This window comes from Procambarus clarkii, chromosome 64 (genome assembly GCF_040958095.1).
Source record: "Procambarus clarkii isolate CNS0578487 chromosome 64, FALCON_Pclarkii_2.0, whole genome shotgun sequence".
Taxonomy (NCBI): domain Eukaryota; kingdom Metazoa; phylum Arthropoda; class Malacostraca; order Decapoda; family Cambaridae; genus Procambarus; species Procambarus clarkii.
This window is the reverse complement of record NC_091213.1, coordinates 5,933,836-5,948,700: the sequence shown is the minus strand read 5'-3', so window position 1 is coordinate 5,948,700 and position 14,865 is coordinate 5,933,836. Positions and strand designations below refer to the sequence as shown.

The 14,865-nt window shown below is 40.5% G+C and overlaps 1 long non-coding RNA gene across 7 annotated transcripts; it reads left to right on the top strand.

Moving 5' to 3' along the window:
• The first annotated feature begins 9,920 nt into the window (after positions 1–9,920).
• Positions 9,921–14,455, top strand: LOC123769086 (uncharacterized). 7 transcript variants are annotated; one of them, XR_011223610.1, is made up of 6 exons: positions 9,921–9,978; positions 10,236–10,411; positions 10,738–10,819; positions 12,134–12,223; positions 13,529–13,632; positions 14,231–14,455. It is a non-coding gene; the product is annotated as an uncharacterized lncRNA (long non-coding RNA). The 7 variants fall into 7 exon arrangements; XR_011223607.1 differs by having other exon boundaries at positions 9,922–9,978; positions 10,236–10,298; XR_011223605.1 differs by having other exon boundaries at positions 9,955–10,142; positions 10,236–10,298.
• Positions 14,456–14,865: the final 410 nt, after the last annotated feature.

Here is a 14,865-nt window from a genome sequence, read left to right as displayed (position 1 = left end):
ATTTTCTCTGCCCTTTACGTTGATAATATATCTGCTGTCAAGGGAATGACCCCTTTGCACCAACTCCAACTTGCGATTGAAGCTGTGTCATCCTGCGTCATTAATCATGACTTCAAGTTCTTTATATGTAAGGCCTGTGCTATGACTTTTCCTCAGGGTCAGGTCATTCTTTGTCCCCTTTGTCGCTCTATGGTGGTCCCCTTTTCTATGAGGCTTCTACTAAACTTTTGGGATTGATTTTTGGCCCTAGTTTGTCTTGATCGCCTCATATCTCTTACCTCTAAGTTGAATGCTTTGAGTCTTGTTTCATACTTTCTGGGGTGCTAACAGATGCACCCTCCTCTGTTTGCACTCCTCTCTCATGCTGTCTAATTTGAATTATTGCTGCCTTGCCCATTTCTCTGCCACTCCTTTGATCCTTTGTCATCTTCATGCTCTGCACCATGTTGAATTGTGCCTCAGCTCTGGTGCCTTTCTTTCGTTCCCTGTCCAGAGTTTGTATGTTGACATGGACGTCTTGTCACTCCAGGACCATTGAGATCATTACTGCCTTCGCTACCTAGCGAGGTCTCTGCAACATCATCATTCTCACTTTTGCCGGGCTTTTGTCTGTTGCCCTACTGGTAGGCTCTGTTCCCTTTCACCTCCTTCCTTTTTATGTTCGGATGTCTTGCTTACAGGCCTCCCTTTTGTGTTAGCAATGACTCCCCTCATGTCATTCCATCCTTACCTCCATGGAGAGTCCCACTTGCAAAGTTTTGCAGGACTTTGACCCACATGGTAAAGGCATCTACCCCTCCTCTTCTTATAAAGTGCCATTTTATTGAACATTTTTCTTTGCACTTAAATTCTATTGCCCTCTTCACATATGGGGTCTAAGTCTACCAGCAGTGTTGGATACTCTGTAGTCTTTCTGGACCAAACCTGTATGTGCCACTTACCTCTGGAGGCTAGCATCTTCATGGCTGAATTGTATGCAATATTATATACACTCCGTCAATTGCTTTTCTGTCATCAGGACCCCTTTGTCATTGTAGTTGACTCGCAGTGCTCTCGTAGCTCTGGAGTCATTGAATCCTATGCACCCTGTGGTCGTCGAAATCCAATATTGACTGTTTCTTATCTCGATCCGTTTTAAGCAAGTTGAGTTTTGCTAGGTTCCCAGCCATATTGGTATTCCCTCAAATGAGTGTCCAGACACTGCCACTAAGGAGGCTATCTGCACTTGTCCTATTTCCCAAAAAGGCATGCCTTATTCCAATTTATACCCTGTCATTCATTCCTTTATAAGTGACCGGTGGCAGGATCATTGGTGTTGTTACTGGTAACAAACTATACTAATAATCATTATTTATGTAAAAGTACATACACAGGATAGAAGAAGATTGTATGAATTATGGGCAAGGTAGGTACAGTGCCTAAAGCCACTAATATGCAGAGTGTTTGAGGCATAAAAAGGGCATAAAGAGGAAGTAAAAGAAACATCTGCGCCAGTTGTAATAGAGAGAGAGAAACGATTAAGAAAGTGTGTTTGGAAGTCAAAAACAAATGGCCAATAAGAAGTAGACATTAGACAAGCAATTATGAAAGAACTGGTTACCAACAGTAAATTAGTACAAAACACTGCAGATAGAAGTCCCTAATAATTTGTGGGTGTGTTGAAAAGGAAATACCATCTAGGATGGAGAGAGCAGCAGAAGAGGAAATGATCAGAGAAAAGTATGTTGAGGAGAAGGTTTCACAATTAAGGAAAATGCCAATGATTTTAAGAGACTAGGCAGATATGGAAAAGGCAAGGATTGCCCCTTAAGGGTGACATTTAATGAAGTGAAGCAAATGACAGAAGTTGTGGGAAAACTTCGCACATCACACAAATAATACAAGAAGTCATGATAAAATACTGCTGCTGTTGTATTAACTAAACTATATACTGTAGTAAATTAATTTAGCCCTGAAAGGATGGTGTGCGTGACAAATTTGCTTCAAAAAATAAGATTTTTTGCCATGTGGACCTTTATCTTAATTTATTTTAAAATGAAATAAAATTAAAATTGATTTAAAAATACTGAACAATTTGGAGGATGTCGATCCGGAAATTTTGTTAAAAGGGTCACATGGGCTCAAAGGGTCCAAGAGCAACGGTTTCAAGCTCAACAAGTCAGATGTAGGACTGAGAAGAGATGCTGTTTTATCCATAAGATTGTAAACCCGTGGAACCACCAACCTGGCAAAGTCGTAAATGCCAGCACTGCTGGGTTTTAAAATGCAGTTGAAAATGATCATCAGGGCAAATGGGGGGACCTTTGACAAGGCATCAGCTGTGTCCTCATCGAGGCCACTAGTATTAGTGGCCCTCTGGTAAATGAACCCATAGAACTGCCTACCCACCAAAGCCATAAATACCCAAACTTGCTTTTAAAGTACAGCTGGAAAAGAACAAGGCAATTGGGGGACTCTTGAGAAGCCGCCGAAGATCGAAGGGCAGCAACTAGTGGTCTCCATGAGGACAGCGTCGAGGCCACTAGTTAGTGGCTTTCAGGTAAACTCAGGTAAGGAATCTATACACCTGTAACGTACGATTAATGGTTACATTGTTGGGTAGATTAGATACACAGTGTTTAGTGAGTTTCACATTTATTTAGTAGTCTTGGTTACAGTAGTCGATCGGCATTTTCGTAGACGTTCAGACAGCTTGGAGCAGAGCAGAGAGCTGAGTGAGGGCCGGAGTCATGGAGCTGTATGCGGGAGAGCATGGCGGCGTGATTGGGAATTGTGAGTGTCTAAACTGGATGAGGAGCAAGAGCGTTGTAGCTTGATGTGGTCGTAGGCTACTGTGTGCTCTGTGTCGAAGCTGTAGTGTCTTGGGGTCAATTAGAACTGTACACGTCAAGCACTACATTTTTGTGGTTGAAGAGGTTAGGTAAATCCAAAGCATCTGTACGGGAGTTATCTGACTCAGTGTGGAAATTGTACTGTCGGCTATTCACTTTTTGCTTGGTTATATGCGGTGACTACACCTCAGCTTCCTCCAACCAGGATGGAAAGAATGATACCTGTAATTAGGGAAAGGATTTGAGTAGTCATAATTAGTGCTAATTAGTTTGTCATTAAGGTAATGAGAGATTGGAGCGAGTATAAGGTTTACTCGCTACACACCTGACAGTGTAGCGAGTGACTGCTACACTCGATTGACAGTTGAAAGGCTAAACGAAAGAAGCTCAACCCCTGCAAGCACAATTAGGTGAGTACTCGGTTTACTAGAATACTCAGTTTCTTTCACCCTGATGCCCTTGTTCACTAAGCAGTAAATAGATACCTGAGAGTTAGACATATGCTATGGGCTGTTTCCTGGGGATGTGTGTTAGAGAGAAATATACATAGTGGACATAAGAGAAAAATAGATTGGTTACAAAGGCAGGGTCCAAGAACTAAGAGCTCAATTCTGCAGGCACAAATAGTAAATACATACACAGGCTAATATCAAGGTTACCGCCCCCTTCCCAAGGTTGACCTACTGACCTTCCTCAAGATGCAATCCCATGACAAATCATTTATAACAAGCTAACTCCTCGATACCTATTTACTACTAAATGAACAGAGGCATTAGGTGATAGGAGTGTGCCCAACCATTTCTGTCCTACCCAGGATTGCTGATTATGAGTCAAGAACAAACTCAACTGTACTTCCAACACCATTCATAGCTGCATTATTACACGCTGTTCAGTGTCAATTCTTTAGGTGAGCATCCCTAGTGCTTGTGTGTCTTGCATGGCTAGCAGCCTTCAGACATTGTTAATTTTCCTGCAAGTCATGGCTCATGGTGAATTAACTATTGAGTCCGCATTTGCTATGTGCGAGTTTGAAGGATGCTCATCGGTTTTGCTGTTGATCAATAATCATTCTTTCTGCCTCCATCATGGTGCCTGTTGGGTCAATGACACCTTTGACTCGAAGTTCTGTGACGTCTATACACGTTTTTTCTATTCTCTGCGCTTGCTTCTCACCAGTAGGCTTATCAAGCAGTCACCACTTTACGGGTAGGATTTTCCCATACCTGTATTTGCGGTTTGTGGTGTTATACTCTATTTGATGCTTTGGAGTTGGTCCCTATGGCTTTTATGAACCTGGATTTTGGAGGTGTTGTGACCTCTACCTGGGCTAAGTTTCCACCTCCTCTTCCTTCCCCCTGCAGAAGTGGTTCGCCCTGCTTCTGGTCTTTACCCAACGGTTCTGGCTCTGAAGCATCTGAGGGCCGGGGATTATCGAGTTGGGGCAGGATTTAGCTTGGAGTATAGCTTGGCCTTCTCTAAAAATGGTGCCATCCATTTCAACAGTGGGGGCAGTTAAGTCGTCTCAAGTTCAGGTATGTTTATCGAGACAGGAGAAAAAAACATCTCAAAGGGATAGAGTAGCGTAGGCTATTTCTACCCCCTTCAGTCGTCTCTTCCTGCTGGGGATGCAAGCCTTTGCCTTCGGAACTGTTTGCCAGCTCCAATTGTTCTTAGATAACTCCTTTCTGTCCCAGTTTAGGGCAAGGAATATGTCTGTGCCTGACCATCATGCCTGACTGAGGGGAGTCCGAATAGAGTATATAGGTACCCTTAAACCGTTCTTGGATGTTGGTTCCTTGTACGGAGGGTATTTTGCCTCGGGGGCACGATTTTTTTTGTAATCCTTCTTTAATGTATGAGCCTGATTGTTTAGTAACGCCGTCCCCCCCCCCCCCGGCCACGTGTCTTTCAGCGCCTTAGACTTGTTATATTTCCGCAGGTTTCTGTCATCCTGCATTGTGCCGTTTGTGACTCTTGTATATCTTTTGATTTCTCTTGTATAATTTAGGCCTCGTCTCATTGATGGACCCAGCCTCAATCGAGTACTGGTCTGCTTCAGTTATTGGCTGCATTGTGAAGTCCTGGCTGGCTAATAAACCCTTATTTCCTTGAGGGCTTGCTTTACCTTGAGGTTACTTTGAGATGATTTTAGGAGTTGGCATCCCTGAGGCCTGGTCCTCGACCAGGCCTCCTGGTTGCTGGTCTGATTTACTAGGCTGTTGGACGCGGCTGCTCGCAGCCTGACGTATGAGTCACAGCCTGGATGATCAGGTATCCTCAGGTTTGGCAAGAGTTCTGTCACTCCCGAATGTTTAAATGGTGGGAAGTGAGTTCCAACTTTCAGGCGTTCTTTGCCAGCTCTCCAAAAAGGACATAACTCTAGTCAGGTCTAACAATGGTGCCCACTAGGCATGACAGGGCTGATCTCGCCGAAACCTTTAAAATACTGAGCAATTTAGAGGATGTTAATCCAGACAATTTCTTCAAAAGGTCAGATTTAACCGAAACAAGGAGCAAGGGTTTTAAACTCTGCAAGCTACAATGCATGACTGAGAACAGATGACCCACAGGATTATAAACGCATAGAACAGGCTACCCGCCGAAGCCGTAAATGGCCAAACTGTTAAATGTTAAAATCCAACTGCAAAATATCATCAGGACAAATGTGGGGTGGGGTATTTGACAAGCCGGCGTCGCAACTAGTGTTGGTGGCCCTCGATATCCCAGCCTAATTCTGGTAATTACATATGTCACACTGTCTATAGTGGATGTTTTGTGCTGCCCGTATATATAGTTCTCGGTTTTAAACATACAACTCTGTTTATATACTCGTGCTTTCTGACGTTAGTGTATCATAATTTCCTGTAATATTTGCTTTTTACAAGAAGAGATTGGAATGCCTATATCTAACTCAATTTCAGGCTTATCATATGCAGTTTTACTAGCTTGTCTGTGTCAAAATGGCGTTGCTTAGAATGCAGTTGTATGTCATTGTATTTGTCCATCTCCAAATGTTAGTGAGTAATTTTTGAGTTAGATAAGCACAGTGGTAGTGAATACAGCCTAGGTCGGAGGGGAAGTTAAATGGCGGCCACTTATTTCACCCGTGTTCTCGCTACCTTCAATATTTCTACCAAATTGTTTACCTTTCAGTGTTTGCCCTTCATGTTGTCCTTACCTGACCTTCATTGTTTTAATGATCTGACCTTTCTTCTTTTTGTTTTCTCATTTCACCATTTACTCAGTTAATCTATACTGTTTGTTCATTCTTTGGATATTTCTCAATCATTTCTTAAAATGCTTTTGTCAATTTGTTCTGCTGATATGTTAAATAAAGGATGTTCTCTATGCACAAAAATTCATATATCAGACCTGCAGTTATTTTCATATTTGTTTTTGCCTACAGTGGTATAGTAGTGTACTGTAATATAATTCTACGTATGCACACAAAATCATCAACTACTGCCTATGATTAATCAATATTTACACTTATGACTAAAAATAATTATAGTACAGTTGTTGAATAATTTTTGTTCCAAATGAAATATAATTACTGTACAGTATTTATGTTTTAGGGACTATTTATGTCAAAACATTATGCACATTTATGTATTATCTTTGCATGTTTTTAATTATTTGTCAGATGAAACTTTGTATGAACCATATAACATATATTTTTAATGGTGCGAGGAGCATGTATCAAGAAACGTTTACAGTTTTAAAACGAATGAAAACTAGTGTATTGAGTTTCATTAGCCATAATACTTACTTTAAACTGAAGCCCACTGAACATCATCATTTTAAAACATCACTTGTTTTTAAACATTTTAAAACACTGTACATCATCATTTTGGCTTCATTTTAAAACTGGAAGCATAATGTTTTATATTTGTAATAAAAACAGATGGCATGAGGTTAATCAAGAGAAATTTAGTACTGTAAATGAACAAATCAAATGTTTAGTACTGTATTCAATTCTTGGAGAAGATTAGTATAGATATAACGATTACCTTAAGGTGGTCGTAAGGATCAACAATACTTTATAAAGTGATCTTTAATAAAGTGAGATTTATTGGTTATAAAGTCATTTAATATGTATGGACAATTCCTTGAAAATTATAACATTGATTAATATGCAAATTATAATTGTAAATAAAAAAACGTGGCGAATTTAGTATGGTGTCCACTGTAGTTCCCCAGTAGGTGAATCAAGTTTAAGTATGTTTATTGAGAAAAGAAAGAAATACATCTCAAAGGGATAGAGTAGCTTAGGCTATTTGTACTCCCCCTCTACTTCAAGTCCCTCAAGGGGCGCACCAATTCATTGAGTACAGATACACAAATCACAATAATATTTAACATTGCAGAATAATATAGTAAGTGTACAAAGTACACTTACTCAAAGTACAAGCCATCGCCCATTGTCAGAACAACTGCACTTCCAGCTGCACCCGTGGTGGGGTGTAGGGAACCATCAGTGTATATGATTTGAGAGAGAGAATGCTCTGTGGACAGAGCATCAATATGGCTTAAGGCGTTGAGCTTTGCCTCAAGACGAAGCTTGGGCTGATCTCTAATTTGCTTCTTGGGTGGAAAGGGAGGGATTAAAACTGGAAAGGGTGTAACCTCCCACGGTGCAGGAAAGTGCCGTTGTTGTTTCTCTTGGTACAAATCATGAACCCGATACATTCTGAGTTGAGTTCCAGTTTTTGTTATCCATTTGGAACAATGCTGATCTTCAATAAAGAAATTTTGGAGGGCTTCTTTGCAAGGATTAGGATGAGTTAGCCTAAGCATTTTTAAACCAATTTGACAGTTAATTTCAGTAACACGATCAACAACGCTCAGAATATTAAGTTCGTTTGTCATATTAAGTATCTTTGTGGTACGAGGGCACCCAAGGATTATCTTCAAGGCTTCGTTCTGCAAATGTTCAAGCCCTCCAAGCTTTCTTTCAGGCTTCAAAACAAGCAGAAGTACAGCATAATCCACTAAAGATCTGATGTATGCAAAGTACATCATTTTGACAATTCTGACATTGGCACCATAGCCTGAGTGATAACCTGCAACAGCCCTGAGAGCTCAGAGCCTGTCTTTAAACTGACGACAGTCTGAATACAACAGGACCATCCAGTGGGACCTCAAGGACAAGGTATTTTAATCTGTTTACATAGTGAAGCTGGGAGCCATCAGACAGTTGCATCTTGCGAACAGCTCCTCCCTGCCTGGGTGGGCGCCGATTGTGTATCTTTGTTTTCTCTGCTGAGATAAGTAAACCTAGGTCCTGACATGAGTCTAATACAGAGTTAAGAGTGTTCTGCGTGTTAGCATACCCAGTGGTGTGTATCATTATATCATCAGCATAGCTAATGATGTGGACGTTTGATGTGCTGGGTATATAGTTTAACAGCGTGTTTATTAAGATATTAAATAAGGTAGGACTGAGGACACCACCGTGGTGGGTACCTAGTTCAAAGTCTCTTGTTACACTCGTCCGCCCCTGGAAAAATACAGATGACTTTCTGTTGGATAAGTAACCCCTGATCCAACAAAGAAGCCGACCACCAATATTCATTCTTGCAAGCTCACTCAAGATAACATGTATATTTGTAATATCAAAGGGAGACTTAAGATGTAGGAAGGTGGTATATGACTTTTCAGTGTGCAGGGTAAGAAAGGTGGTGATGCAATGATGCACACTCCTTCCATGCATGAAGCCATATATCTGGGGCGATAGCATGGTTCTTATTGTATGTAGGAGGCGGTTTAGGACCATTCTTACGAATGTTTTGCAAATGCAGCTAGTAAGGGAAATTGGGCAGAAAGCATTCTCTTGATTTGGCTTGGGAATTGGAATGATTATACTGTTGGTCCAAGAGTTAGGAAGCTCCCCAGTAACATAGCTCATATTATACAGCTCAAGCAGGGGATTCCCTGGTACTAAAAGGGAGCAGACGCAATATGTCATAAGTGATACCATCTTCACCGGGGGATGTGGGTTTGCCTTGGGCCGCGAGTAATTCAAACTCAGTAAATGGCACGTTGCATTCATCTTCCTTGTGGAGCATGAAGTGAACGAGCCTTTCTCGATCTCCGTAACCAGCATTTAATCTGAACTGTATGTCTGGGGGAAGATTATTGAAGGTAGAGGTGGTTGGCCAAGCATCGAGTAACTCGTTTGCTGTGTGTAGAGGGTGAGGGTGTGCTACTTGGCCGATCTTATCGCCTTTAATTCGTTTAATATCCTTCCATGCGTGGCTGAGGGGGGTGTGAGAGTTGAGACTGTTAACAAGAGTTTCGCAGTTATCTTGCCTGAGCTCTGTCATGCGCTCCCTCGCCTTGGCTAGGGCTTTCTGAAAGAGCTTGAGCATTGTTGGGGTACGTGTTTCCCTATATGCAAGCCCAACTCGTCTGGCAGTGCGTTTCAAAGTATGAAGTTTGGGGTCATTGTAATAGGCATGGCGTTTATACGCAGAGCGGCGTGTATTGTTGATACCAATGTCGCATATTGTGAATAAAATAAATTGTCATATCTTTAATAATATTTAGCCTTTTCGTTTGAAAGTGGACTTGTTTGTTCCCCATTGGTAATTAAACGTTCAAGGCAAAGTGGTCAGTAAGTAGTTCCGGAAGAACCCGAGGCTCGCCCATAATAATTACAGTCTTGTAAAGGCACTAGTACGCGCAACGTTTCGGGCAGAAAATATTTATTAAAACACTAACTATTTATTTATTTATTACAAAAATATTTATTTATTTAAGTATTAAGTGATGTAGTAAAAATATTTAATCATTATAATAATACTTATTTAATAATAATAAGTAATCCAAAGTCATCATTTGTGAGTGTAAAGTCAAACATTGTTTCTCATACATTTGGTATATGTATGTTTCTCATACATTTGGTATATTTATGTGTCTCATACATTGGGTATACATTTGGGTGTGTATATTTCAGTTTCAATAAATAATTGTCATGAATTACTTGAGTATCCAATTAGGTGGAGCCGACCAATGAGAGTAGAGGTTGCGGGATTGTGACGTCACTTGAAAAATCGAAAGGTGATTGGCTGTTGAGTCGACTTGGTGGGTGAGGCTCGACGGAACGTTATTTTGACCCCAGTATTGGCATAGTTGTGGTGTACAAGTTAGTGTTAGGGCGTGTTGTTACTCTGAGCTGGTACCCCGTTACCCTTTGGGGTCGCTAGGGCTGACAGACCCCTAGCTTACACTCATTTTGTACACCCTCAAAACGCCAATACATAGGGTCAAAAATATATAATTTGCAAGTGGCGTATATACCCTCTTTGGGTATATATGTATAGGGCGATATTTGAGTGCTGATCCCTAATCAGTATTAATATATATGTAAAAATATGTATCTAATTGTATTTTTAATTTCAGTGGTATTGTTATTGAACGAGGGAATGGTCGGACGATGAGGCATCGCGTGAAATGAGGCGACTGGTGAGTTAATAATGTGGAGAAGACTTGCCCCCATTGTGATGGGAGCAGTGGTGGACGGATGATTGAAGTCAGACAGCGGGGAGTAGAAGGTGGTGGCAGATGTCCCGGTTGAGGTAAATGTGGTAGTTGAATTAGCGGATATGGAGGTAAGAGTTTAAGGCTAGTAGTTATTGATTACCTAGCTTAAGTTATAGGCATGGTAATATTTTATTAAGATAGGCTCAAGTCAGACTGAAGTGGTTAATGGTATTAGCTGCTCAGAGGGTGTCAAGGTAACAGCTGCAAAACCCTTTGCCTATAGAGGTTTGATCAATGTCTTTGTCATTTGAAATGAGCAGCTACATGAAAATAGTTTAGTGAAAGTACAGGTTTTAAAGGTATGGTATAGGGATTGAATATTTGAAATTGGTAGCATGAGGTAACTGTTGCTTCGTTGCAGGTAATACCGGACAGATTGGAGTCCTGGGCTGTCTGAACTTGAAGCGTCTCCGTGTTCTTCCAGTGTTCGTGACGACTTGTCAGTAAGTGTCGGACTAGTCTTATAGAATGTTCGTGGGAATAGGTTGTAGGTTGTGGCACTTTACTACAGTGTAAAGGTGAGCGTGGTTATAATTGTTGGGTTTTGAATGTCACGTTGAGGCGGCGGAGAGTAGTTATCATAACTTGAATGTGACAGGAAGGTAGTTTAGCAGTAATTAATGTTGACGTTATGAAAGATTGAATAATGAAGTGGAAATAGTGTTTATGCTAACTGACGATGTTATTTGTTGGGGTATAAGAATTGCATAAATTTGTCAACGATGACGTTACATTGGTAAACATGTAATTATTTAGTGTACCATGTTTGTTTAATTGCAGCCAATTCTCCCGCAAAGTAGGACGTAATGATTGTTACTTGGAAACGTAAAGTGTTGAAGCGTGCCTTACATAGGTGTTAAAGCGAGTAGTTAATAACATGGCCACTAAGGCAAGTGTACCGGGCGTAACGCAGTCGTGTATGTTGAAGCGGCATCCACTAGATGTGTAGGTAAATAAATGTAGGTGATGAAGATAGGGCGTGGTGGACGTAGATTTGCGGCATGCAATAGATAAGTGTCTGGGTTGTGGAGTAACGGAGTTGGACATTGATGTGTTGAAATAAGTGGCAGTTTGAGCACTACTACATGGATATGGATATGGGGGCGCTTATAGGGAGTTTTAATTTAAAAGTATAGTTAACAGTTTCACAGATTAACTTGATACATGTCAATGTTGAATTGAATTGGAGAAATGCAGTTTGGCTGGAGGATGTTGTTGCTTCCAGAAACGTTGACTACTGAATGAGGGCAGCATAATTGGCCCTCTCCTCTTTTTCATCTACATTAATGACCTTCCAAATGCCTCCCAAGAGCTGAAACCAAATATATTTGCTGACGACACAAGGTTCATTTACTCCAGTCCTGATCCCCTTGCTCTAAATGCCACAGTAAATAGTCAAACATTGACTTTATTTAGCTCACTAACTGGCAAAAAACTCGGCCTTAACATTGACCAAAGTGTTTATTATGTTTGGCAATAAATCCTGTAATGAAATAAATAACAAATTTGGGTATTGTTTATTTTGAAACAAATTAGATGGGCAATTCGTTGGGATTGTCATTGACCACAAGGTGAATTTCCAGGGACATTTTGTATAAATTTTTTGGATATATTTAATTAATTATTTCTTAGATGAGATTATGTACCCTGCCCTGGTGACACACTATTACTCCCTTATCTATCCATATCTCATCTATGGTATTTGTGGTTTTTGTTATATTATTTAAAATCATTTACGTGGTGTAATTACTCGACAGAAAGCTGCTATTAGGACGATATCCAACTGTGGCCCCAGACATCAGTCGGTACCCCTACAGAAATGTCGGGTTAGTTCGTCATTGGGAAATGTAAGTTTGTTTTTAACTTTAGGTTGAGGTATTGTTGCACGGGTGTTGGTTGTCGTGTGTATTAAGTATATTGGTGTTGAGTAGATTTTGTTAATGGAGAATTGTGTAGTAGGAAGAGATGCGTGTCCGTGGAACATTGGCGCTTAATGTGTGGTGATATAGGTATTACTAGTGGTGGTTGAGGAGTTCATGTTGGGTAGCCACAGGACTGTAAGAGGAAATGAGACGGTGAGGGGATGGTAAGTTTGCGCGATGACTAAACCGCAAGACTAAAAGAATGTAGCGCTTAGCACTGGAAATGTATGTACAGTATAAGAAAGGGTGGTTAAATGTAATTATTTAGTAGAATTTGTTTTGTTGGGGGAGGTTTGTCATGGTTGCGGTTTGATGGTATTTTATAGAAAAGTAGCACTTGTCAGAGCTGGAACATGTTTTGTATTTGTGTTTTCCCTCATATAAATTGTTAAAATTTTGTAGACATATGGTAAAAAAGAAAGGAAATTGTTAGAGGTTGAAATATAGAATTATAAGATAGCAAATGGTTTTACAATGACTAAAATGTAATGAATTTAGATTTTGAGTGTTCATAGATGGTTGTAGGCCATAATAGGAAATGTTTGTTAGGATAAGTTGATGGATATTACTAATATCCAGGAGGTGAGGGTTTGGAGAAGTTTGTGGTTGCCGGAACAGAACGATGAAGTATGTATTTGTGGCGAAACTGGCAGAGGTGGAGAGGATGGACAACGCCACGGTCGAGAGTAATGGAATAGGGCGTGACGTTGATGCGAGTGTGTTAATTTAAAGATGTCTTGAAATTCCCCCCCCCCCCCTCCCCCCAAAAATTGTTAGGTAGTATATAACTTAAATCACCGTGTTGTAAATATAAATCGTGATGTACGGTTGTGGTGTAGTTAGATTATAGGTGATGAGACCGAGCAGTTATTATTTATATTAGGGTGGAAAATAAGTGAATGCTTTGTGTGTGTATGTGAATGGTAGACGGTATTGTTGTAAACATGCATAGATGGTGAAATACAGGTGAAGAGGCGCTCACACAGTTGGCTGACAAGAGCCAGACATGGTGTCGGTTAGGTGGACATGGATGTGGGTTTCATAAGGATGTATGTCCCATTGGATAGTTTCCTTCAGGCGTTCCTCTGCATTATGGTATCTTACACCCCCCCCCTTGTAGTTTATATAATTGTGCGTGTATTTGATAATGGTGATAAGGACTGTTTATAGGCTAATGTTCATAATGGTTATGATAATGTTGATAATGGTGAATACAATGTCCATTCGCAGGCGAGAGGCTCGATTACCTTAGACGTGGACAAGATGGTGTGTAGGTACTTGAGGGACAGAGACCTGGAAGTATTGAAGGAGGAAGTTGAAGTGTTCCATACAAGGTAGGAAAGAATGTAATATGTTTTAAATGTTTATTGTAGTGGAGAGTCGTTGAGGATATAGTTTGATGGTTATTAGATATGCAGTTGGTTTAGTTATTAAAGTGCAGTATAAATAATGTAACCTTAAATGCATAAAATTTGATGGGGGGGGCAGGGGGTAAAGGCGTTGTTGTTTTTAAAGATTTAGCTACTGAGGACGAAGTATCCATGTAGGACGGGCTATGGTGAGCCCGTAAACTAAAGGGTCGTCGTTACTGTGCTCATAGAGGGCAGTAGATGTGGCCAAATTAGTGGACAATTTGGAAATTAAAAATGAATACATAGTTGTAGGGAATTATAAAGTAAATGTATGAATTATGGAGTGTATGGAAGAAGGTTGGTATAAAAAAGTAATATGGGAAAAGTTAGGTAAATAATGAATTGAAAATTGATATAAATGTAAAGCAGAGGTGAATGTTGATATTGTAGTATAAAAAATAACAGGTTAAAATGTGGTATTTGTAGAATCTATAGAAATGAATCGTAAATTATGTATTATGAGTGATAGGTTTGGGAATGATAGAATAGTAACCAAATATATACAAAATTTGTTTTATAGAATGTGGAGGTGATGGTTGATTGGTAGAGGAAATCTGAGCCAGCGGACTTTGACGTACAACGGAAGCAGAGGGTGATGTGGAAGAAGTTGAAGACAAGGATGAGTTGACCCACACCGTGACTAACTGAAAGGACTTGAGATTGGCCAAGATATGAAGTTACATTATTTATTCAGGAAGGCCCTTCTGTTTAATGTGTACACTATTAAAGATTGCTGTTAATAGAATGAGTTTAAATGGCATTTGTTCGGTTGAAGGGGAAAGTGTTATATTGAGTTTATTGACAGTTATCATAATGTAGTCGTAGTGAGCGGGAATAATGTGTTTTTTTCGGCCTTAAGTAGTATGTCCTGAAACAGTGTTGCCATGATAGTGGGCAAAGTGTGTTGGTTGTGAAAGAATGGATGCGTGAAGTTTTGCAATAGGTGTAGTGCGTTCCCTGGTGGAATGCAGACTGTGCTCGGGGTGTCCGCTGTAAGCGTGCAGCCTGGAAGAGAGACAGCCGCCGGCAGAGGGGCGAATGTTTTAAATATTTTCAGAAAGTGAGTGCGGTGGGCCGTAGGGCCATCGTTCCGGCTGAACGTGAATGTTTGGCGTTTTGTGTCCACAATTACGTCCGAAACTCCCCTTGCACAGA